This window comes from Balaenoptera acutorostrata, chromosome 4 (assembly GCF_949987535.1).
Source record: "Balaenoptera acutorostrata chromosome 4, mBalAcu1.1, whole genome shotgun sequence".
In the NCBI taxonomy this organism is placed as follows: domain Eukaryota; kingdom Metazoa; phylum Chordata; class Mammalia; order Artiodactyla; family Balaenopteridae; genus Balaenoptera; species Balaenoptera acutorostrata.
In genome coordinates this window covers 40,622,631-40,648,074 of record NC_080067.1, presented here as the reverse complement: position 1 = coordinate 40,648,074, position 25,444 = coordinate 40,622,631, and the positions used below count along the sequence as shown (strand labels likewise).

Here is a 25,444-nt window from a genome sequence, read left to right as displayed (position 1 = left end):
ATAATTTAAAAAAAATTTAAAGTTCTCAAAATTATGGAAATCGATTAAAACTATCAAAATAAAGAATGCACAGCAAACAAGTGCTCTTGTTATGAACTTTGTATGAGTTTATTTCACCATTTGCATCTGCAGTTTTTGATATGAGAAAGACAAACAGGAGGTTGGGGGGTGGATAACTTCTGTGGCTGTGTGAGGGGGTGTCTTGGTATCTTTCTCTCTTTTTTTTTTTTTTTTTGGTGGGGGGTGGGGGGACTTCCTACTCACCATGGAGATTACCAGTCAAACAAATCTCCAAAAAGCAATCTAGGGGTAGAAGGGATATCTGTTTAATTTCTTATAAACTGGGGATTTGCAGCTGGGCAAGAAAATTTGGGAAGGTTTCTTTCTATGGAGCCAAAGGACCTTATACATCTTTTCCCAGACTGATTTCTTCCTGGTACCCTGGCAGGAAGAAATCCAAGTGACTATTCTGGTAGCTTTTTCCTTTTTTCTGAAAGTCCAGGATTGCTTTCGGGATAAAGTTTCTTCTTGCCCATGGTGCTTTGCTGTGACATTGTAATTGCCTCTGTTGAATTGAATAATACAAATGGGTTGTTTCTATGGTATCGGCTAAGTGGGATGAAAAGGTGAAACCTTAGATCTTGCGCTGAGAGGTCACGGTGCTACCACCCCTCACACTAACTGTCCGTCAAAGCTGACGGGCAGCCAAGCTCTCCGAACTCCGGCACTCATTTGTAACTTCCTGAGCAAATTCACGCTTGAAAAAGAAAATGACTTTAGTTTATGTTGCCACTAAGCCCAGAAAATCCCTGCCAACCCCAAGCTGCCAGCTTTTCTAGGACCTTCTTATTGGTGGAGAATTTTAAACTGAAGGTGAGTGAGGAGCAGCGTCTCCCAGTCCCTCCCAGCCAGGCTTTGAACTAACAATAGGGCAGGTTGAATGAAGGCTGATAAATGCAAATCCTGGAATCCCGAAGCCGGATCACACGGCTGCTGCCCGGGCCAGCGGTGGTCAGCGTTCCAACAGCCGCAGCGACCTCGTCACTCATCACGTCAGGACGCTCACTAGACTTCATCGTTTCAGCACCATTTGAGTGCCTACTGTGTGCAAGCTTTCCTCCGCCAGGGCCGTGCTCTCATTCACCGCTTGAGTCCACCTGCCATCAAATTGATCTGATTGAATAATTGGCCTGTTAGCGCTTAGGAGAAGCATCTGGAAGAAGAGATGGGGCGGGGCGGGGGGGGGGGCGCGAGGGAATAAAAGCAGTGTTAACTACCCTCTCTCTTCCTCAGTCTTAGCTGGACTTGACTCACGACAGATCTCGTTGGTTATAGCAGCATAATAGATGCTATTTTTCTTAGAATGGTACAAAATGCGAGGGGAGAGAAAACGGGCAGTTCGGAATTTAAGATGTAGTTCTGACACTTTTTACTTTGGTACAACCTGCACACAGTCCCTGCGCCCTTCCTCGCCAACTTCATTTCGCCAAACTCCTGTACTTTCCCACCACCGCTCTCCGGAGCACAGCCCCAAACTGAGTGTCAAGGGGGTTTCCCTGGGCTTGGGACCCTTTGAAACTTGAGGAAGAAGAAGAAGAAGAAGAAAACTTCATTCCCAGTGCTTCTGGCCCTTGCCTGCCGGCGAGCCCCGCAAGGAGGTGTAGGCCCAGGGGTCCGGGTCCGGCGCTCAGCCCCCTCCACCCAGCCGGCTGGGCCCAGTGGTGGCGGCGGGAGCTCCAGTCCGCTCTCCCGAGCTCCAGTTCCTGATTTCCGCGGGAGCTGCGGGGCTGGGAGGGAGGGGGCGCTGGAGTGAGCGTGAGCATTTGAATGAGAAAGCAGGTTGTGGCTGCGGCGCCCCACTCTGCCCAGCCCGTCTCGGGGGTTCTGCAGGCCGGTGTGGAGAAGGGCCCTTCTTGGGGGCTCTTCTGCTCCTCGACAAGGTTTTGAAGTTGGAGTCACAGGGGCCAATAACTCATCGCGCCAGCACTTTGGAGGTTGCTGCTCTGCCGGCGACTCCGAGGAGTCCTTCATCTCCCGAACACTCAGAAGTTGAGCAGGTCAGTGCTTTGGGGGGGAATGAGGCGGGGCGGGGGGACGAGAAAGAAAAAGAGGACTGTTACAGCAGCCCCCGTGTGCAAGTGAGCAGGTGGCTCGAGTTCCTCTCGTTGCAGTTCCGGCCGGGACACGCTCTTTAGGACAGTGTGAGTGGTGGTGTGAGTGGGGATCCCCCAAACCCCTGTGCGGAGAACTGGACCTCGGCTGGTCTTGGGGTTCCGTAATTCGGCAGAATGGGTGTGTGAGCCCGCGCCAGAATTTCATTCTCGGGTCTCTTGTGGTGGTGAGTGGGGTTTACGCCCCGTGGAGGGTAAAGCATCGCTCGTTGCAGGATGCTTCACCCCCACGCGGGACCCCCGGGACCGGTCTCTGACCGCCGGACGCCGCAAAGAGAGCAGGTCCGCTTTTCCCAGCAAGGGGAGTGCGGTGTCCATTACATTTGGAGTCTCACGGTTCTTCCTGCGCCCGGTGACCCCACTTAGGGCGTTTTCGCAGAAGACCTGGTGCTCTCAGCGCGAGGAGGATTTACTCCATTGCCCCTTCCTGGAATAAACCAGGGGCACCGGAGCGGCGCGGCGCTGAGCGGTAGAGGCAAGTCCCGGCCACACAGCGGCGCGCTCTGCGCCTGCGCGGGGTTCCCATGGCGACCGCGCCGCGAGTCCGAGACGCCACCCCGCGTGCCCCCAAGCCCTGTTCCCTGCAGGGTGTCTGCGGCGCCCTCTTTCGCGCTCCCTCAGACTTATTCTTTGTTGTTTGTAACTCGGAATAAGTTTATGATCTCATTTTGACGTTAGGAATTCAGCATTCAAACAATAACCAGTTAAAATTTAAAAGAGGACTCCTCCCACCTCCCATGGCAATACCACTTTGATCTTAGACGGAAGAGGTGAGGAATTGCATATTAGGGCAGTATTTGAGATTTTTCCCCCCCTCTTCTAGCCCATGAAAGTGGAGACCAATAAAATATTTTTACTTACTGGTTAAGCAGTTAAAAAAAAAAAAAAGAATTGGTCAGGTGTTTGCTCTTGAGCATTAAGGGGACAGACCTGCGCCGCCTTTCCGCAGGTGGAGAGCCGGGAGCGTACAAACTGGCAGCACCTGTGTCTTCCTTTTGGCTTGTTTATGAGAACGAGATGCGTTCCAAAATGGACCAAAGTAAAATGCCAAAGAAAAGAAACAAGGGCTTTCCCAGAAGAAGTGATTGTTTTTCCAGTTGCTCCGGTGTTTTGGTCACTTCTGGGTTTAATCTTAAGGGAATGTTCAAGAAGCCTTGATAGGAACCAGTCAGATTCCTCAAGCTTTCTGTTAAGAGATTGAGAGTCGTTTTCCTTTTCTTAAAATTGTAAGTCTTGACAGCTCCATCCCCCTTTAAAAGTTTCATTTGTTTACACACGGGTTAGCATTTGGCAAGGGTACACATCTTAAGGGGCATGTAGAATGAGCTGTAGCTTCCTGTGGCTCACTGTTTCTTAGGTTGCATCAATATTTGGCAGCATGATTGGTATACCTAGTTGCTGTTAACTAAACATTGGTTAGAATTAACTGCTAATAAAAGTTTTAAAATGAAGTTACTCTTCCTGGGATAAAGTGTGGCATAAAAATACCTTAGATGAAGTAACACATGAGTACTGTCTTGCAGTATCCTATTTTTAAATAATCTGCCTTCAAGAATAGCAAATGTTTATTAGTGGTAGAGGTTTTCAGACAATATCCTTCCACCATCAGCAAATGAAGTCAACGGTAATATGATTTTTCAGATGATTAGCAAAAAACATGCTGTTAAAGTTCTCTCTCCCATCGCAGTCATTATAAATGCCGAGACATTATGCAATCCATCTAGCTCAAATGTTTAAAAATGTCCAATTACATTTTTCTTTTTTTTCATAATTAAAAAAATAGAAAACGTCTTAATTTCTAGGTTCAGATACTTTGTGACCCTATTTGGTGGCTCGTAACTGCCTCCAGTTCCCTGATTCTCAGTGACATGTGTTTCTGCTGGTTCCAGGAGGTATAAACTGCAGTTTAGCAGATCATGGGATAATGAGATTGGGAGTGCTTGGGGGAAGGCGGTGGGGGGGGGGGGGTGTGGTGGCGGCGATGGGATGAGACAAAGGGAGGGAAGGTTGATGGGCAGAGCCAGGATTTATCGCTGCACCAGATTCTTCATAAAAGCTGTTACAGTCATTGCTTCTGTTTGATAACATTTTCCCACATCATCAACATCAGTTAAACTTATTTTTAGAATCAGTCTTCTAAATATAAGGATAGAATTATAGAAATAGAATATGATAAAGGTGCTTTATGTTAGGGTGCTTTGATGTAATATACTAGGAAAACTGTTACATGCTTTCTACTTTATTTATTCATTTAGTCAACAGATATTTATTGAAAGCTAGTTATATATGATATAGACAAATAAACCTAGATATCTGTCCTCAATGAACTAAGGCTTGTGACTTCTGCAATAATTCTAATCCTGTTTCAGGTTTTCAGGGTACAGATACTATCTGGTATTCTTAAGGGGAGCACTTAATTAAGTGCCAAGTAATCAGATGTCTAGATTCAGAAACAAATGCTTAAATTCTGATTTAAAAAAACCCTGAAGATTGTTTTTGAGCATTTTAGATAAGAATCTTATATATATGGTAAGAAGCATTGTGTGCACCTATCTTTTTACTTTTTTGTAATGTAGTCTTGGCCCTAAAACCTTCCTTCTTGGCAAGTGCAGCTCTGAGTTTGGGAGCAACAGAGGAATCCTGTAATTCTCAGGTTTCTTAGATGAAGATAAGGTGAGTGATTCAGTAGTCCTTTGTTCTGGCTCCGTGTTTCACGACATAATAAACCTCCTACAGCTCCCTTCTAAGAATAGTGTTGGTCTGCATGCTTGAAGGATCATGACTATCATTTCTCTGAGCAGAAAAAAAAAAAAAAAAGGAAGGATACAAAATTATGGTAGACGGATAAAAGGAATACAGTAAGGCATTTGAACATTTTAACTTTTGAACTGGAATAATTTCTAGGCATTTTTCATGAGTTCAGACTCTACTGAAATCCATTACAGCAGTGACAAATCTCTGGCATAATATTGACCAAGGTTGACCAACATTTCCTATTGTCACTCCTAGGACATAGAAGGTTAGGGAGACTGTAGCCTCCTTTCCTGCACCACCTCATGAGTCTACTATTATCAGCTCAGAGAAGCTTGCTGAAGATCATCCCCATTTGGTTATTGCTCTCTGTCTTGGAAAATCAGACTCAGCTGTGAATTGTGGCCCAAGTGGTGCAGAACTCATTACTTTGAACAATGCCTCCTCGGCCTGGGAAGCATGTTCTCTTTCCTCACTAGTAGGGGCTTATTCCAGGCTGGCTTTGCTCACAAGGAAAATCATTTAGACACAGTTCAGTGGACACTCACTCACATCTCTTTGACACCCGTGACCATTTTTGTTTAAGGAGAAATCCAGGACTGCTGTGGTAGGGTGTGCCGAATTAGAAGTGCATTTTAAGAAGCCCATGAAGAAGTTTACACAGCTTTGTGTTATTATCCTCAGGGTCTCTGTCTTCCGTGCTTCAAAGTAAAAGAGGACAGGATGAACACAGAGGGACAACTAAGAAAACTTTTATAGCAAAGTTAAAAAAAAATTCTCATCAAGTCTGCATTTTAGATGCACTAAACTAAATGCTTGTGCCTCCTGATCATCATGAAATTACAGAGCAGAAAAATACGTCTACTATTTTTATTATATGAATCAGGACACCAGGGCCCAAGGTTGCTAAAGGATTTTCTTAAAGTCATACAGCTAATAAATGAAAGAACCGGGGTGAAAATGTTCTGATTTCTAATGATCCTGCTGTTTCTAGGAAATCTAGGGAGGACAGATAGGAAATCCTTGCTCTAGACTTTGGGTATTTGTAACCATATGAACTTGCTGTAGATGTAGTTATAAAATGGTCAAACACCAGCAATGTTTTATGACTTAATCTAATTTCCCTGCGTGGAATTGACAGTGGGCACCTTCTGATATTTGGTTATAACCACGTGTATGTCATGAGAATGTATATGGTTCACATGCATAAACGCCAAAGAGAGATTTTTCAGCATGTATTTTGGCCTGAGGAATTCTGCCATGATTTATTCCAACCATGTGCCTGGGCATTTATTTTAGGTCACTTTAAAATACATAAAAAGATGCAGGAATTATTATCCCATGTTACTAGTGAGACCTGGAGATTAGTTTCTTGCCCAAGATCTAAGTGAGTATGGAATAGTCTTGGAATTTGAACCCAGGTCTGTCTGCCTACGTGCTCTACTACATCATGTTGCCACTCAGAAAAGCAAGGCTTAATTTATGAAAAATACTGAGTTTTCATTTCAAACTCACCATGCCAATCAAAATAGACATTTAGAGGTTTTTCTGATCAGCTTTTTGGTGAGTGGAGAAGCTGCATTCCCTCTATGGAGTTTAGGAGGTTATAAATTCAGGCCTGGTTCCAGAAAAACATTCAAGACTTTGTTTATAAACTGTGTTGGCTATTTGTTTAGAAGTGAGTGGTGTTTAGATTCTCTTCTGCAGATGCTTTTTCACATCAAAGTGGCCCACTTATCACTTTGAGATTGTGTTGTCAAATTGTGCTGGGTCTAAGAGGACCCCTCATGATTTTAATGTGTATTTTCTGGCATCCCAAGACTTAGATGTTGATTTTTATCTTGCATAAACTTTACTGCTGGATAGAATCAGATGGTGTCTTTCTGTAATGCTTTTCAAACTGGAGACCTGAATCAACTTGCACAGTTGCTGAAAGTTTCTAAACTTAGGCTAGAATCTGGAGTTTTGGTGCTTCTAAAACCACTCTGGCTGTGGTGTTGAGACTGTACTAAGCTGGTTTCAGATTTGCAGTATTTTTGAGTGGGTTTACCCATGAATAAACTGAGGCTCAGGAATGTCCACGCTCACAGAGCTGAAATGGGACTTGAACCTTGACATTGCCAGCAGACACCTGGTCTACTGACCTTATTAGTACACCACACCTTAAAAGCACACCTCTATCCTGGGCTTTCTTTTCTCCCTATGTCTCTGACTCCAGGGGAAAAGAAAAGGTGGACGGTTTCAGAAGATTGGATGCCAGCCTCGCTTGAGGCAACGCATAGGACCCTGGAGCGCTCTGAGTTTCCTTATTCATGAGTTTTTCTGTGTCTTATCCTACTATCAGCCTCTTTTCTCTGTGGCTCGGTCTTCTGAATTTAGCAAGGGACTTGAGAACCTGTCCAACCGTTCAGGTGCCCATGCCTTAGCTTTAAATTGCCACTGGAAGGCAGAAAGATCTAGTTGGTGCTATCGCATGTGAGTTACTGATTAACTGATCTAAGGCAATCATGGTTTCTCTTAGATCTGCCTTCACTTCCTTGTTGCTAGTCCACCAGAACCAAACATTTGAATTCAGCTTCCTACTTCCCTCTTCTCTCCCTCTTCAATTTAACTGAAGGAGCCTCTGGATCTTGGAACAGGTCCCCGTGGAGTGCTAGCGGAACCTCTGGTGGGAACTCTGAAGACCTGTATGTTTTTTTTCAGGTGTCAGAATCCTGGACCAGAAGTTAAGTGAGTTGATTTGCTGTGTAATTGTATGTTATTTAGTTCTCTAGACCTCCTATTTCTTTTTGCCAAGCAACTCTTTCTTAACTTTGAGTGATATGGGATTGAAAAGAAATTTTTTTAAAAAAAGATTTCTTTATAGAAAAAGGAGTTAGGATTAGGAAAAGATCCTTTGATTTTTTTTTTTTTAAATAAATTTATTTATTTATTTATTTATTTATTTATGGCTGTGTTTGGTCTTCGTTTCTGTGCAAGGGCTTTCTCTAGTTGCAGTGAGCGGGGGCTACTCTTCATCGTGGTGCGCGGGCCTCTCTTGTTGCAGAGCACAAGCTCCAGACGCGCAGGCTCAGTAGTTGTGGCTCACGGGCCCAGTTGCTCTACGGCATGTGGGATCTTCCCAGACCAGGGCTCGAACCCGTGTCCCCTGCATTGGCAGGCAGATTCTCAACCACTGCGCCACCAGGGAAGCCCAAAAGATCCTTTGATTTTTATTTCAATGTAAAGACTGTTGGTTCCATACAACCATTTGTGTAAAACAGAAAGGGAGGGTTGAGAAAAGAAGGGAGGATTTTCTTCCATGCATATAGAATATTTCTTGAAGGACACACTAGAAACTAATAATGTTAGTTGCGAGACAGATACCAGAGGTAAACTCTTCATTGTATACCTTTTTATGCCTTTAGATTTTGAAACTTAATAACTAAAATTAAAGTAAGAAAAACAATACTTGGGTTTCAATAATGAAGAAATAAGTAACCAACTCCTGGGTCCTAAGTGGTAGAAGTATGAAACTGGGAAGTGATTTCAAAGAAAAGAAATTCTCTTTTTTACTATCTTTTTAAGTCTCAAATTTCACGTTTGGTAATTTTTTTTGTGTGTGTGTTTAGTCATTTTTAAATGTTTTTTTAACACTGGGTTTCAATAACAGGGCTTGGGGAGGTTTGTTTTGAATTTTCATGGTTTTCTTCCCTCTCATAGAGCATCAGGTATTGGCTGCCCCCAGACTCAGTGGGCCAATGGGAATCAGACCTGTCCCACTCCTGAGTCACTAAACCTGTCTTATGCTGGCAGTGTGTTTATGGAGTGAAGCCCAGAAAGCCCCGCACACCCTGCCCCATTTTTTTTCCCCATAGAGGAATCCCTATAATGTGATGATTTTATTTTGCTGAGCAGTGTCTGAATGTGAATGTCAGAGGAATCTTTTCTTCTCAAATTGAACAAGAAAAAAAAAAAAAAAGCTTGTGTACAAATGTTTTATTGTGAACCACAGCTTTTCTTGTTTGAAATAGGTTGTGAATTGGAAGTAGTTTTCTGTTTACTGGGTAAATCGTTAAAATGCAGTCTTGGAAGAGAGTGAACACAAACTGTGTACCAACTTCTTTTTCACTTGTCAAAAGAGAAATGTGAAATCTATTATTTAGTGTCCAGTTTCAATCAAAAGCAAAAACTCAAGTCAGGGTCAGCTCTCAGCACTTTCTTGAAAATTTCTCACCTCAAATTTGGTGAAGTAAATAAAACATTCTTTCCTCACAGAATTATTCTTATTACTCTGTAACTTTTGCTAGAAAAGAATAACTGAATAGATCATACATTCTCATGTGTAAAATTTTTTTTTTAAAGCTAAAAGGCCATTTAGTGAAAATTCTCTCACCTCTGTCCTTCAGCCGTCCAGTTCTTTAATAGACCAATAGTGTTATTAGTTTCTTATGTATTTTTTCAAAGATATATATATACAAGCAAATACATATGGATGCTTTCTTCCTTTTAAGAATCAAATGGTAATGTACCATCCATATGATTCTGCATTTTTTCTTGTAACAATATATTTTATATACCATTTCATATCAGCACATAGAGCTTCTTAATTCTTTTTTCTTTTTACTTTATTTGAAAAAAGCAGTTGTAGGTACACAGCAAAATTGAAGGGAAGGTGCAGACTTTCCCATGTGCTCCCTGCCCCACCCATGCATAGACACCCCATTACCAACAACCCCCAGCAGAATGGTGCATTTGTTACAATTGAGGACCCACATTGACACATGATAGTCACCTAGATTACATGGTTTACATTATAGTTAACTCTTGGTGTTGTGTGTTCTATGGCTTTGGACAAATATGTAATGACCTGTATCCATCATTGTGATATCATACACTGTGTTTTCACTGCCCTAAACATCCTGTGTTCTGCCTTCACCTACTGCAGGATATCTCGATTACTTCCAAGTTTTGGCAATTACGAATCAAGTTGCTATAAACGTTCATGTGCAGGTTTTTGTGTGGACATATGTTGTCAACTCCTTTGTGTGAATACCAAGGAGCACAACTGCCGGATCGTATGGTAAGAATATGTTTAGTTTTGTAAGAAACTGCCGAACTGTCTTGCAAAGTGGCTGTGCCGTTTTACATCCCCACCAGCAAGGAAGGAGCACTCCTGTTGCTCTACATCCTCACCGACATTCTGTGGTGTGAGTGTTCTGGATTTTGGCCATTCTGATAGGTGTATAATGGTATTTCATTGTTTTAATTTGCATTTCCTGATGACGTATCATGTAGAGCATCTTTTTGTATGCTTCTTTGCCATCTCTATATCTTTGGTGAGGTGTCTGTTAGGGTTTCTGGCCCATTTTTAAATCAGGTGGTTTTTTGTGTTTTAAGAATTCTGTGTGTACTTTGAATAATAGTCTTTTATCAGATGTGTCTTTTGCAAATATCCTCTCCCAGTCTGTGGCTCGTCTTTTCATTCTCTTGACGTTGTTTTTCACAGAGCAGAAGGTTTAAGTTTTAATGAAGTTCAGCTTATCAATTCTTTGTTTCATGGATCATCCCTTTGGTGTAGTATCTAAAAAGTCACCACCATGCCCAAGGTCATCTAGATTTTTTTCCTGTTATCTTCTAGGAGTTTTATAGTTTTGTGTTTTAAATTTAGGTTTGTGATTCATTTTGAGTTAATTTTTGTGAAGGGTATAAGGTCTATGTTTAGATTCATTTCTTCGCATGTGGATGCCCAGTTGTTCCAGCACCTTTTTTTTTTTTGAAAAGAACTGTCTTTGTTCCGTAGTATTGCCTTTGCTTGTTTGTAAAAGATCAGTGATTCCATTTATGTGGGTCTATTTCTGGGCTATGTATTCTGTTCCATTGACCTATTTATCTACTCTTTCTTCAATACCACACTGTCTTGATTACTGTAGCTTTAGAGTAAGTCTTGAGTAAGATAGTTTCAGTCTCCCAACTTTGTTCAATATTATGTTGGCTCTTCTGGACTTTTTTTTTTAAGGGCTAAATATTTTCCAATGTATGGATATACTAAAATTTAATCAGATTAATGGACAATTAGGTTGCTTCTGATCTTTTGAAAACAATGGTACAGTGAATAACTCTATATATACACTGTTTGCATGTTCAAGTATGGCTATAGAATATATTTTTGGAAGTGGGATTGCTAAGTCAAAGGTATGTACATTTGTAATTTTGATAAATATCATCAAATTGACTTCAGTAGAATTTGTACAATTTTTACCCTTACCAGAAATGTATTACATGATGATTTCTCCACACCCTCACCAACACAGTTTGTCATTAAACTTATCGATTTTTGCTAACCTGATAGGTAAAAAATTAGCATCTTGATATAGATAAAACTTGCTTTTCTCATATTCACTTACGGGTGACTTTACACATTTCCATTTTGAGCAGAGCCTCAGAATAGAAGGTGTCACTTCATTCTTTCTATTATAGATTAAAAAATCAATTTTGAAGAAACAAATGAATAGGTTTCAGATCACTGCCTGATGGAGGATCAGAGTCAGCACACTTCCTTTTCTTATATGATAAGCATTTAGTTGCTTTTCACACTTCCTTCCAAGTCTCAAATATTTCACTCATCTCCACAGGTCTGGGAGAGTTGGTGTCTTTGGAATCCAAAAGTATCTCCAGTCCTGGCAGGATGGTGTCAACACTGGGCTTGGCTGTAGCACTGCTTGGTTCCCACTCCCTGGGATCATAGCTAAGTTGAATTCCTTATTGTCTCTTGTGGCTGCATAGGTTCTTGTGTCCTAGCATTACTGAAGGAAAGGAGAAATGTTGAGCGTTCAGACTTTGGTGGGTTCTGATTCTCTTTGTTTGGACACTCAGGAGAACCCTGCTCTTCCTTGAATGTGGACGAGATTCTTTTGGAATAATGGAGGATTCTGAGGGTGGCCGTGAACCAAGACCTGGCCGCTAGAATAGTGTCTCAGTCTGGTTCCCATGATTTTAGTGGGAACATATTAGCTATTCAAGGGAAGGACACTATGCAAGAGAATATAATAGAAAACATATAGGCCAGTGACAAATAACCAGGAGTTAGTTGCTGTGTCTATAATCTATTTTGTTCTAGTTTAAGAAGAAAACACCAAATCCATACTATAAATTTCATTTGAGAAATTTGTAATACTGTTTGGGTTTTATTTCCCTATTTTTTCTCATTAATGCTTTCTATGACACCTTTCTTCAGATGGCAACTTCAAACAGGCTGTTTATTACCTAGACTTAAAGAATCAAGAACTTATAAGCTTGAAAATAGTAAGTTAACACGAAATGTGTTAGATGCATTTAACTTGGGCTACCTCCATCAGCTTCGGATTTTTTTCCCCAGAGCTTCTTAAAAATTAAGGATTTGGCACATGAAAAACAAAGCTGAGTTTCCACAATTTAAAATATTTGACTAGTTTTTTTGATGTTCTTTTGAACTTGAGAATTTATATGAGCAAATTAGGTTTAATATCCCATCTCCTTCTGTATTGCTTTGAGGACCTTTTACTTGTCCTTTTTATAATTTCTGATATTCTTATATTCGCATTGATATAAGTTCTCTGTTGAACAGTTAGAAAGTTAACATCTCTGCTGGCTTTAGCGAAACTAAACTTTAATTCTTAATTTTACCACCATTGTCTTAGGCTGAAATCTTTGCAAAATTGTCTTTGATCACTACCATCCTTTTAAAGAGAGGTCTATTGCAGGATTTATATTCTGAATAAGTTATGCTTAGGCATTCTTGGTGAAATGTTATTTTTGCCAATTTCCTTGTATATACTTTGTTATATCACAATGTATTTTTTTATTTTTTTGGCTGTACCACACAGCTTGTGGGATCTTAGTTCTCCGGCCAGGGATCGAAACTGTGCCCTCAGCAGTGAAAGGGGGGAGTCTTAACCACTGGATGGCCAGGGAATTCCCTATCACAATGTATTTAAACATCATATTAACAATGTAAATTAGTAATTTTTACCTTGATAACTGAGCAGTATTTTGAGCATTCACAGTGCCTTCCTACTAAACTGCCCTTCCTATTCCCCTCCCTTCTCATCTTCCCTCTTTTAAACCTACTGATCCTTTGAGATCTAGCTCCATGCTCCCACCGTCCAGGAACTCTTTCCTGACAGCCTTGGTTTCTTTTCTTTGAACCTTTACAGTATGCTTCATTTGCCACCAATCATACATTCTGCCTTTTCCGTGCAAGTTTTATATAAATCTTTTGTTTCTATCTATGCACTATTCTCCCATCTAGATCATTGGCTTCTTGATGACTGGGACAGTGTTTAGGCATCTCTCCATCCCCTCAGTACGTATAGTAGGGCCCAGAGCATACTTGTGGGTTATTTGATTCATAAATTGATTTGATTATAGCTTTTTGCACATTGAGGGGTCCTGAGCTCCTATTTTTGAACACAAAAAGGGGGGCACTTCCCCTACTCACCCTGCTGTGGTTGGGAAGGAGAGAAGGTATTGACTGGAGGTTTAATTGCCCAGTTCAAGGCAGATCTCCTGTTGGAGCCGCTCGTATTGCTGGGTGGAAGGGTTAGGGAAAGCAGGCAAAGTTGGGAATCCAACACATTCCTTGTGATAAGCTCCTTTCTCTCACTGGTGGGTAGGGAAGCGGACAGGAGAGAGGGTAAGATGAACTTGGGAAAGCTGGGGGATCTGCCCTTCTCTGGGGGTTGCCATTTCTGAGACTGAATTTTGGGCATCCTTATATATGAAGGAATTGTGGGTGGAGCTATTCTGAAGTCCATTTCTAATATTCAAAAAGTATGGAAATCACTAGTTTAGAGACAACTAGTATAAAATCAAGGATTTTTTGGATGTTAGACCTACACATAAGTAAATAAAATTAGAATTGTGAAAAAAAATATCTGCTGTTAGTGTGTCATCAGGAATAGTCTTCAAATGTGATCAAAGGTGTTAATATTGGGCTGGATTTCAAGACTTATGGCCACTGAGAGTTGAAATCTAATTACCAAACAGTCATTCCTTTGAGTGTTTTTTTTTCAATGTAGTTTTAATTTCCAATCTGCACTTCGTGCCCACTTTTGAAATGAAGGAATATATTTTTAGAAAGATGAAAAATATTTCAACCCTTACATGAACATAGGGAATTGGAAAAGATGGTACATTGAAAAGTCTGGATCTCATTACTGAGTTTGCCATACCTAGTAGTGCATTCGCTCCCTTTCTCTTTCTTTTATTGTCTTTTTCTCTTTCCCTGTCTTATATTCATTATTTATTAGGGAGTAAAATTACATAGATCTTAAGAGTGTAATCACTGAAGTTAATTTTTATTTAGTTCAAGTACCAGTGCTGTCACTTGATAGCTGTGGGCCTTAGGTAATTACTTAACCTCTCTGTGCTTCAGTTTCTCTATCTATAAAATGGGGATAATAATTATACCTAGCCCTTAGGATCACTGTAAAGATGAAAAAAATAATATTTCGTAAAATATTTACCGCAGTACCTGGCACATAGGAAGTGCTAAAAAGTATCAGCCGTTATTACAAATTAGCAGGCACTGAGCTAATAAGCTTTTGGGTTAGATCAGGTCCTGATTTGACTGTCAGATTGCAAGGTTCTGTGACTTTGAATGTGAATTCCCAGGCTTGAATTCTGTTTCTAGCAATATAGTTCACTAATACTCCCGATGAAACAATTTGAATATGTTGGGTACAGTAGAAAGATTAGTTTCTTAAGTGCAGTAACCTGTAAGAAAGTAATGAATATTCAGGCTTTAAATGCTAAGTGAAGAGGGGTCTACTGAGTAATGAAGCTGGCTTTTTGCCTTGAGGACATTTGCCAAACCAGGTTAACTTGAACTTTTGCTTTCATGGCCTGAGGGTACAGGGGACAAGAGATAAAGTTAAAACATCTGAGAGGGACCATTTGGTCATAAAGCTAGGACTTCAAAGGGCTTCTCCCTCATTGTAAGGGTGAATTAGAATAAAAACAAAAATAAAAATAATTACCTACCTTCTTTCTAACCCTATAATATTGTAAGGAAAATCACCTTTCAAAAATCTTGGTTCTGAGCAGATCCTGATTATTTGGTCCTGAGAATTTGTGATCCTGAGCCAGCTTTAATACAGATTTGCATCTGGAATCATAATAACTAGGTGGTCAGAAAAACCTCAAGATGAAAATTTGATTTAAAGAGTTCCTACATTGCAAGTGTCCCTGGTACTGAGTGAACACCAATTTTTCCCCTTCCTTTGGAAGAATCTATTTTTATCCTAGACTTCAAAGAATCCCCACCAATGAAATTATTGTGTGGGCCAAAATGTGCCTTCGGTTTTTTAAGTAAAAATAAGACACATTTTTCATTTTCACCAAGAACTTTATTGAACAACGTGTTCACCCTTTTGTTCCACTACCTTCTGCCATTTTTCATGAAACTTCATAATTCCTTCTTCCCAAAACTTTTTATCTTTTTGATCAAAGAACTGTTCCAGGTGCCTTTTACAGTCTTCCAGGGAATTGAAATTTTTTCTATTAAGAGAATTTTTAAAGACCGAAATAAATGGAAATCTGAAGGTGCAACGTCTGGTGAATATGGCGGATGAATCAGAACTTCCCAGCCAAGCTGTAACAGTTTTTGCCTGGTGATCAAAGAAACATGTGGTCTTGCGTTATCCTGATGGAAGATTATGCGTTTTCTGTTGACTGATTCTGGGCGATTTTCATTGAGTGTTGCTTTCAGTTGGTCTAATTGGGAGCAGTACTTGTTGGAATTAATCGCTTGGTTCTCCAGAAGGAGCTCATAATAGAGGACTCCCTTCCAATCCCACCAACATTAATATACAACATTACCTTCTTTGGATGAAGACTGGCCTTTGTTGTGGTTGGTGGTGGTTCATTTTGCTTGCCCCACGATCTCTTCCGTTCCACATTGTTGTACAGTATCCACTTTTCATCGCTCATCACAATTTGTTTTAAAAACGGAACGTTTTCATTACGTTTCAGTAGAGAATCGCGTGAGGAAATACGGTCAAGAAGGTTTTTTTCGCTGAACTTACATGGAACCCAAACATCAAAGCGATGAACATAACCAAGCTGGTGCAAATGATTTTCAGTGCTTGATTTGGATAGTTTGAGTATGTCGGCTATCTCCCTCGTGGTATAACGTTATCTCAATTAATGTCTCGATTTGATCACTATCAACTTCAACTGGTCTACCCGACCAGGGAGCATCGTTCAGCGAGAAATCTCCATGAAACTTCACAAACCACTTTTGACATATTTGATCAGTCACAGCACCTTTTCCATACACTGCACAAATATTTTTGTGCGTTTCAGTTGCATTTTTACCTTTCTTGAAATAATAAAGCATAATGTATGGAAAATGTTGCTTTTTTTCTTCCATCTTCAATATTAAAATGGCTATAAAAAATTCACCAATTTTGATGCCTTTTTAAATTTTTTTATTTTTATTTTTAATAGATCTTTATTGGAGTATAATTGCTTCACAATACTGCGTTAGTTTCTGTCGTACACCGGAATGAATCAGCCATATGCATACATATGTCCCCATATCCCCTCCTTCTTGAGCCTCCCTCCCGTCCTCCCTATCCCACCCCTCTAGGTCATTGCAAAGCACCGAGCTGACTTCCCTGTGCTATGCTGCTGCTTCCCACTAGCTAACTATTTTACATTCAGTAGTGTATATATGTCGATGCTACTCTCACTTTGCCCCAGCTTCCCCCTCCCACCCCATGTCCTCAAGTCCATTCTCTGTCTACATCTTTATTCCTGCCCTGCAACTAGGTTCATTAGTACCATTTTTTTTTTTAGATTCCATATATATGTGTTAGCATACGGTATTTGTTTTTCTCCTTTTGACTTACTTCACTCTGTGTGACAGACTCTAGGTCCATCCACCTCACTACAAATAACTCAATTTCGTTTCTTTTTATGGCTGTGTAATATTCCATTGTATATATGTGCCACATCTTCTTTATCCAGTCATCTGTCGATGGACATTTAGGTTGGTTCCGTGTCCTGGCTATTGTATATAGTGCTGCAGTGAACATTGTGGTACATGTCTCTTTTTGAATTATGGTGTTCTCAGGCTATATGCCCAGTAGTGGGATTGCTGGGTCATATGGTAGTTCTATTTTTAGTTTTTTAAGGAACCTCCATACTGTTTTCCATAGTGGTTGTATCAATTTACATTCCCACAAACGGTGCAGGAGGGTTCCCTTTTCCCCACACCCTTTCCAGCATTTATTGTTTCTAGATTTTTTGATGATAGCCATTCTGACTGGTGTGAGTTGATACCTCATTGTAGTTTTGATTTGCATTTCTCTTTTTTGACCCACCTCCTAGAGTAACGGAAATAAAAACAAAAATAAACAAATGGCACTTAATTAAACTTTAAAACTTTTGCACAGCAAAGGAAACCATAAACAAGACAAAAAGACAACCCTCAGAATGGGAAAAAATATTTGCAAATGAAACAACAAAGGATTTATCTCCAAAATATACACACAGCTCATGGAGTTCAATATCAAAAAAAAAAATCCAATTAAAAAATGGGCAGAAGACCTAAATTGGCATTTCACCAAGGAAGACATACAGATGGCCAAGAGGCACATGAAAAGATGCTCAACATCACTAATTATTAGATAAGTCTTTTTTAAAATGCACACTGATATGACAGCTATCGCATACAATTTAACAAAATTGTTTCAAATGAAGTTAAAGACAACTAAGTGCTACTGGAGCCATCTTACGGAAAAAACTGAATGAACCTTTTGTCCTAGGTAGAAGGACAATAGAAGGAAAATGAGCATCTCATAGTTTGAAAAAAAATCACTAAACACAAGATTTAAGCTGAGAACCAGAAACTCTGAAGACTAACCAAGCTGATTTGAGAAAGAACCAAATATTATAGAATTTGGGGAAAAAAAAAAAAAAAACTCAGTGAACAGATTAACCCAAGCTGAACAGGGAAATTGTCAACTGAATGATAGATCTGAAGAAAATTTTCAGATGGCAACAGAGAGGCAAGACAATGAAAAACCCAAAATAAAGGTTAATCAATGTGGAAGACAGAGAATTCAGACTCAATGTAAGTTTAATTATAATTTCAGAAGAAGAGAGAAAATGGGAAGAGGCAACATTTAAAGAGATAATGACTGGCAGTTCTCAAGGACTGATAAAAAGCATCACTTTCCATATTCATGAAGTCATCTGAATTCCATTCGGGATAAGGAAAAATCCACACAGACAAAATATAATTAAATTGCAGAGCATAAAATAGAAGATCTTAAGCAAGGTCAGAGAGAAGAGGCAGCTTATTTTCAAAGACATGACAAATTATCCTGATGGTGTGACAATAGAAGCCAGAAGACAGTAGAATATTAAATTTCATGCCCTGATAGAAATTAACTATCAGCTTAGGATTCAGTTTTCATTAAGAATATCTTTAAAAAGCAAAGACAAAATAAAGACTCTCAGACTTAAAACCAACCAACCAACAAACAAAAAACCCCCCAACAAACCCTAGAATTCTAGCAGATCCTCACAAAAAGGATACATTTCAGGAAAAATAAAATTATTACCAGATGGAATGTCTCAGAAACAAAAAATGAAGAACAAAGAAAAGGAAAATTTGTAAGTAAAACACCCATTGACTGTATAAAGTAATAATCATGTCTTCAGTGGGAACTAGGTAAAATAAGTGACATAAATAAGTTGGAGAAGCAGAAGGAGTGTCAGTATCGTCTAAAGTTCCTGTATAGTTTGGGAGGAAGTTAAAGTTACAGATTAAATTTATACTTTGATAAGTAAAGTGTACCTGTTAAAATTTCTAGGGCAACCACTAAAATTTAGTAAAAGAATGAATGAATAACTTTCTAACAGGGAAAATTGAAATGAGAAAACTATTAAATTTGAAGTCAAGAAAGTTGAGAAAAGAAATATAGAATAGGCGACTAGTAGCAAACACAAAATAAGATGTAGAAATAAAATCCAATGTATTAGCAACTATAAAGAAACCAAAGGTTGTTAGACTACATGAAAAATGAAAATTCAGCTATTTGCTGTTTATAAAAGACATGTCTAAAACGTAAGGGTACAGAAAGGTGAAGGTAAAATAATAGAAAAAGATAAATGGGTGATTACAAACTAAAAGCTGTCACTATTAACATCAAAAACTAAAAGCTGGCAATATTGATATCAGATGAAATAGACTTTAAATGTCAAAAGCATTTTTAGAGATAAAAGAAGGTCATATTGGTTCAAAAGTTTGAACTCATCAGAGAAAAACCTTTTGTGGTTTTTAAATGTGGTCTCAATATATATTACGCAAAAGTGGTCTCTAATACATGGTCTCAACATATATTACGCAAAAATTGAGAGAACTACAATGGGAAACACATATATTCCCAGTGATTTTTTTTTTTTTTTTTTTTTTTTTTTTTGCCATGCTGCGTGGCTTGTGGGATCTTAGTTCCCCAACCAGGGATTGAACCTGGGCCCTCGGCAGTGACAGCATGGAATCCTAACCACTGGACCACCAGCGAATTCCCTTCCCAGTGATATTTTAATATACTTCATCAGTACTTGATAAAGAGGGGAAGAGGTCAGCTACCACATACAAGATATGAGCAATACAGTTAGTAAGTTTGAGCTGATAGACATGTGAAGGTCATTGCATCTCAAAACTGCAGAATACACATTATTTTCAAACACACATAGAACATTATAAAAAGTGACCTCAAACTATGTCATCAAGCAAGTCTTAACAGCGAACAATGGTTGATATCATCCAGACCAGATCTGTGACCACAGTGCAGTTAAGCTAGAAACTGATAACAAAAGATGACTATGAATAATTATAGAAATATATTTCAAAATAACCCTTGGATCAAAGAAGTTGCAATGGAAATCAGAACATATTTTTAACTGAATGATAAAAAAAATATTTTGGGTCAAGACTTGGAGTGGGGATAAGCAGCTAAAGCATGTATAAATGCTTATATTAGAAAAGAAGAAAGCCTGAAAATTAGCTAGATGTTGAAGTTGAAGAGTTAGAAAAAGATGCAAAATAGACCCAGAGAAAATAGATGGAAGGAAATAATAATAATTCCATATTATTCAATGGAGAGGATCAAAAATGATACAGTTTGGCTCTTGGTAAAAGCTAGTAATGTTGATGAACACTTGGTGAGGCCAATTTCAAAAGAAGAGGAGAGAGGCACAATATTCCTAAACAATATTAGGAGTGGAAAAGCAGATGTTGTAGATAGTAAAAAAAAATTATGAAATACATTATGCTAAAACATTTGAAAGCTTAGAGGAAATGAATACCTTTCTAGACAAGTATAACTTATTAAAACTAAATTAGAAAAAATAGACTAAATAATTCTATAATTTTTAAATTAAATAAACCATTAGTCAAATATTTCTCCATAAAGGAAGGTCTAGGTTTAGATGGATTTATGAGCAAGTTCTACCAAGCACTCAAGGAAAAAATAATTTCAAACTTGCATAAATCATTCCAGGGAATAGAAACATATTTTTTGAAGCTGTGATAACCTCAGTATAAAAACTTGTCAAGAACAATATGAGAAATGGAAATTATAGGCCAAACTTACTTAGAAATATACAAGTAACAATCATAAAACCTGAGCAGGCCAAATCTAGCAATGTGTTAAAAAGATAAATCCAATTTGTTCGCAATGTATTATCTTGGGATTGCAGGGTTGATTTAACATTAGAAAATTCATATTAACAGATTAATGGAGACATATCTTATGATCTAAGTAGATGCAGAGAAAATGTCTTATAATGTTTAATATCAAATTATGCAAAAAGCTGTTCAGAAAATCAGAATAGAGGCAGTTTTCTTAACATAAAGAATATTTACAAATAACCTATGGCAAACATCACACTTAGTGGTAAAATATTAAAAGCACTTTGTTTCTTAAGATCAAGATCTATTATTCTATGCAATACTGCTTTTGATGGTTGATACCATACTGTATCCTATTTTTTCACATAGCATCATATCATGAGCATTTTCCATGTTCACTTACAAAGTTTTTACAGAACACAATTGTTAATATCTATCCTACAGTCAATGCTACCCCAGTAGCTGACTATTTAGTGTTCTAATTTTTCTGCATCATAAAAAATGATGCAGTGAATATTTTTTGTGTATACATTTTTGTATCTTTAAAGATTTCTTTCTGATATATTTCCAGCAGCTGAATTACTGAACCAAAAGGTATGAACTCTTTTGAGCACTGGATACATATTATTATATACTTGAAACCAGCCCTTTCAAATGAAGCATCCATGTGTCTTTGGAGGGTGATTGTATCTCACTGCTCAACTTAGCTCAGAGCATTTTCAGCTCCTGATGGCTTAAAGAAAACACACTGGGAACTGGGGGTTTAGTGGTGTCCCCTGTGAGCCTTAAAAAATGAACAAAGTACCCTTTTCTTTCTTTCCCTGTGTGTACATAGCTGGGAGGGGGCTAGCTATGGAATTAGGCTGTTTGCAGAGCCCTTTAACAACCAGTTTGGCAGTGCTTGGAAACCTGTGGGAAGTGGGGGAGGGAGCTTATGAAGGGGGAGGGGAGGATAGTGACCTGCCATCTGTGGAGTGGAGTGGGGCCCCTCTGACCAGGGCCTTCTGACCCAGGCGTCTGAGCTGCTTTAGAACCTGTTAGTCTAGGCCTGGTCCAGGGGACAGGAGCCATGGGCCCTCCCATCCCATCCCTGCGCTGTGTAAGTCTCCTGATTTGTTTGTCTTAAAATTAGTGGAGAAATGAGAGAAGAGCAGCCGTCTTTGAAATCTTAGCTTTTAACTGGACTGAGTTTGAATTCTCAACCATTAGAGAGACCTTGGTGCAGAAATTCCCAAACGTGTTGTGTCAGAGGCTGTGAGGTGCAGGACACAGTTTGGGGACTTTTCCCCTCTGCCTTCCTTTTTCTAAGCACTTCCTGTTTTATGAATATTGCTGTCAGAGCATATTAGTTATGTCTTTTGTCTCTCAGCGAGGCTTAAGAAGGAAATCACTTCTCCATATGAGTTAAAGGGTATACTAATGGGAATTAACTCTGGTTTCTCAGGGCTATTTTAATTGATAATTACAGCTGAATGATGGGGATATTAGGCGGGGGTAGGGGTTGCCCATAGTCCTTATTAATGTAGAATATTAAGTTTGGAAGCTCTGAGAGAGCGTCTCATTCACCACCACTCATCTTTTGTTCCAAAGATGAGGCAGCCCGAGCACAGGGGATTGAAGAGATTTACTTGACACTGTTTAGTCAGAGGGCGGATTGGGCTGCAACTCTGGCCTCTTGACATCCAGTCAGACATTTCCCCATTGTCCCTTGATGCCTTACTGCATCCCATGAAGCAGTTACTCCTTTTCCAACAGCAGGGTGAGTTTATGCATTGTTTTAATTTCTGGCTATAGCCTTCCTCCCTGTTGTTAGCAATTTGGTAAGCACCTGAACCCCTCAGATAGTTTTCACAATGATTTCTGGCTCGCAAATTTGGCCTTGGTGTTTCTGAGCTTGGTCCAAACAGCTCACTCAAATTTCATTGCAAAGAAACCTCCCACCATTTGATTCTCAAAGAACTGACACTTTGCTTGGATCCCCTCCAGTCTGTATACTCCAAAGTCTCCTGGCTGGAGGGACAAGGTAGGTATATTTTGAATAAGTAATGTTTCATTTAGTCATCTCTTCTCCTTCTTCTGGCTCTTCCCCTTCATTGACCCATAGTGGAGTTGGATTGAGTGGTGGAGGTGAGAAGAATTAACCTTGTATATTATGAGTAATACAACTCTAGGTTCTTTCCATAGGGAAGGAGTGTCAGGGAGGAAACACGGCTGGACAGAGTGTAGCCCTGGGACTGGGACAGTGGATTTGGAGTCAGAAGCCATGAATTTGCAACCTACTATTTCCTATTAGCCTCTTTGAACTCATGCTTAATGATGCATGACTTATAGGGCTATTGTAAGGATCATTTTTTTAAAAATGCAAGATATAAATGGAAATATTGTATGAACCAAAAAATTATTTACAAATAATATTTTTAAGAAAGAAAGAATATAAAGGAGTGGGAGTGGGAGTGTTGGCTTTTATGGAAGAGGGGTGCCAGAGAAGAATTGGCTGTGGTAGTAGCAGTCACAGTAGGTGAAGAGGTGGAGATAGTCAGCATGTAGTAACAAATCCCTCTACTTTAAAAAAAAAATGTGTGTGTGTGTGTGTGTGTATATATACACATACATACACATATATGAATATATTCCGCCTTCCCCAAAGTTCTCTTTTAAGATTCTCCTATTCCTGCTTTTCCTTTGTTAGAACTCTGATTTCCATATATGAACTTGAATAGTTTGTTTTTTATTAAGCCATTCAAGTGGCTTGAGTAGATTTGTAGTGTTCCATAAAACTCATGTTAAAGCAGTGATATAGATTTGCCTCACATGTAAAAACAGTTAAGAGAATTCTAAAGAAGAAAAGATTTCAGGGTTTGCTCTGCTTAAAATACACCTTCAAGGGGTGTGAGGGAATCCTTTACTACCAGAACAAAGGACTTGAATGCAGCATATCCCTAGGGAAAGCCCAAGTAAATATGGAGTCATATTTTGAAACTCAGAGGACCAGCCAAAAAACCTGGCCCAAGGTCCCCCAGTGAGTCAATTGTTAGAGATGAAACCAAAAAAGAGAGCTCATGACTGCCCGGTGGGCTCTCTTTACTCTGCTTTGCTGACACATTTCATCAGTCAGAACTCTTGGGTTGCAAGTGACAGTAAACCCAACTCAATATGGCTTAAACAAAACTAAACAAAGCAAGGAAGGGAAGGTACTGGCTCATTTAACTAAAAAGTACAGGGAGAGATCTGGCTTCAAGTGTGCCTTAAATGATATCAGTAGGACCAAGTTTATTTTCATTCCTCTGGGTTGAATCCAGTCTCACATAGATTTTTTTTTTCTCTTGTAGTAACAAGATGGCTGCCAGGAGTTCTAGGTTTCTAGGCTTCACAACTTCACAGCCTCACAACCTTGAGTCCAATAGAAAAGGAAGTTTCTTTTCTCCAACAGTTCAGACAGACATCCATGCCTGACTCTCATTGGTCCGAATTAGGTGGGCCATGTGCACCATCTGTACTAGTATGGCCTGGGGGAGGCAGTGCTCAGCTTTGTCAGACCTAAGCCACGTCCCCACCTGAATTGGGATGAAGCTGACACCAGCTAAGTCTCATGGAAAGAAAGTGGGAGAAGGTGTTTCCTAGAGGAAAACCAGAGGAAGCAGGGGACAACCGGTAGTGGCTGCCACTGTGTGCTTTTTCTTAGGGGGCTTTAGTTAAAATGGGTGTTGCTGTGAAGGATTTCGCTTTCCTTTGTGGAGTTTTAAACGCATTGACAAATGCTTATTAATCAAAATCGTTCCTGCTTTTCTTAGTGAAAAGTGTCCTCGAATTTCTAATATTTTCTTTCTTCATGGTGTCCTGCCACACAGGTTTATGTCTGGCCTGTAGTTTGACACTGGCAACTTTGGTCATGTATCTACAGAAAAAAATGGCAAAAATAAAGAAATGTGGAATGATTATAAAAGTTACTAATCGCTTATAAAATGGGCTTAGGGGGGCTTCCCTGGTGGCGCAGTGGTTGGGAGTTCGCCTGCCAATGCTAGGCGAGAAGGGTTCGGGCCCTGGTCCGGGAAGATCCCACATGCTGCGGAGCGGCTAGGCCCGTGCACCAGAGCTGCTGAGCCTGTGCTCTGGAGCCCGCGAGCCGCAGCTGCTGAGCTCGCGTGCCACGGCTGCTGGGGCCCACGCGCCTCTGCGGCGGGAGAGGCCACCGTAGTGAGGGACCCGTGCACCGCGACAAGGAGTGGCCCCCGCTGTCTGCAACTAGAAGAAAGCCCATGCGTAGCAACGAGGACCCAACACAGTCAAAAATAAATTAAAAAAAAAAAAAAAAAAGGGCTTAGGAACATTTCAACTTTTTAGATATTTTTAGTTCATCTGATGAATCCTGTCTGCATGCTTGCTTGGCTTCTTTTATTTCTTGTTGCTGCTTTCGAGTTTTTGGAGTTTGGAGGTTTTGAGTAGAGCTGATTACAATTTCTTTTTCAAATCACATATGTATTCTGTAGAAGTATGTTTATTGATATGGCTAGAATGTCACAATATATTAGTAAGTTATGTGAAAAAAAAAAAAAGGCTTCAAACAAATAGGATGTAGTTTGTTTAAAAAAAAAGACCACAGTATCCATGGTAGTTGTTTTTGGGTGATAAGTGATATCACTATGTAAGTTTTGTTTTTTTTTTTTTTTTAGCTTTTCTGCATGTTTCAAGTTCTAAAAATGGATAAAAAGAAATTGTTAAAGATAAATAAAATACATACATATAGCATTTCCTATAACTTTACCATCCATGAAAAAAGTTCATATTAACCTTGTTCTGAAGGCAGGATTTGAAACTAGTCTTAATAATGAGTTGTTTCTCTACCCGATGTTCCTTA

General features: G+C 39.6%; 1 protein-coding gene across 2 annotated transcripts in view; it reads left to right on the top strand.

Moving 5' to 3' along the window:
• The first annotated feature begins 1,841 nt into the window (after positions 1–1,841).
• PLCH1 (phospholipase C eta 1) overlaps positions 1,842–25,444 on the top strand; it is a 224,542-nt gene continuing 200,939 nt past the window's right edge. For both annotated transcript variants that reach the window (XM_057546090.1, XM_057546093.1), the window contains exon 1: positions 1,842–2,057. The gene's annotated coding sequence lies outside the window, so the exon portion shown is untranslated. The remainder of the gene's footprint in view (positions 2,058–25,444) is intronic.